This window comes from Rana temporaria, chromosome 3 (genome assembly GCF_905171775.1).
Source record: "Rana temporaria chromosome 3, aRanTem1.1, whole genome shotgun sequence".
NCBI lineage: Eukaryota > Metazoa > Chordata > Amphibia > Anura > Ranidae > Rana > Rana temporaria.
The window spans coordinates 121,429,798-121,430,688 of NC_053491.1; the positions used below are offsets into that span (position 1 = coordinate 121,429,798).

General features: G+C 35.2%; 1 protein-coding gene across 1 annotated transcript in view; it reads left to right on the forward strand.

Moving 5' to 3' along the window:
* Positions 1-595, forward strand: part of TAF3 (TATA-box binding protein associated factor 3) — a 138,152-nt gene extending 137,557 nt beyond the window's left edge. Inside the window, exon 7 of the mRNA XM_040343351.1 lies at positions 1-595. This exon is cut by the window's left edge and continues 363 nt beyond it. The gene's annotated coding sequence lies outside the window, so the exon portion shown is untranslated.
* Positions 596-891: the final 296 nt, after the last annotated feature.

The window sequence follows — 891 nt, forward strand, 5'->3', positions numbered from 1 at the left end:
ATTTTTGTCTTCACAAATTAAACTTATAATCTATTTGATAAATCCGTACAAGCCGTAAAATGTAGTGAATGATTTTAAAAAGACTGGACTGCAAACATTTTGCTTTTGACACTTGTGCTGCTCCGTAATCAGACGCGGTTCTATAGTGATGTATGTGTCAAGTACGTCGTTTCTTTATTATTTACACCATTTTCCCCCATTTTTTTTTCATTTTTTTTTTTTGCTAATATAAATAAATGACCTCCGGCTTTGTGAAATATATATATATATTTTTAAAGAAATGTTTCTATTCTCCATTTTTTTTTTCTAGCCGTTTCATGATTGTAATATATTTTAGAGTTGTTTTTGGTCTGATTTTTATTTATTTTTTTAACCATCTATCCAAGCGTCTCGTGTTGTACTTGACATATGTTGGTTCGGTGCCCTTGACTTTGCGCTGGATCGGCCCTTCGCAAGAGAAGTGTAAATTCTGTGTACAGTCCTTTTTTTTGTGCTGTTGTGACAGCCATTTTACAAAGCAGCTTAAAGCAGCAACACATTTGTTCTTTCTTCAGAAAGTATGTTTTGTATATATTAAAGTGTGTTTAAAATGTAATCTGTGCTGTAATCTTGACTGTGTAAACTGTATCTGTTCCAGAAATGGTTGAATAACTTTACATTAGCATGATTCAATCTAAGGAAAGGGTGGAACAGCAGAATATTTATGCAGTCTCTTTGCGTTGTCTTAATTACAGCATAATATTGCATTAATAGAAAACAGCAGAAGACCTAAACTGGCATGAGATGCCAATGAGCCACAGCAGCAGGTCTCGGTGTCCAGGGGTTGGGCGTACAGCATCCACCTGGTTTGTGTGAATGGAGGAATCAGTTTGCTTTTTTTTTTGCCCCCCC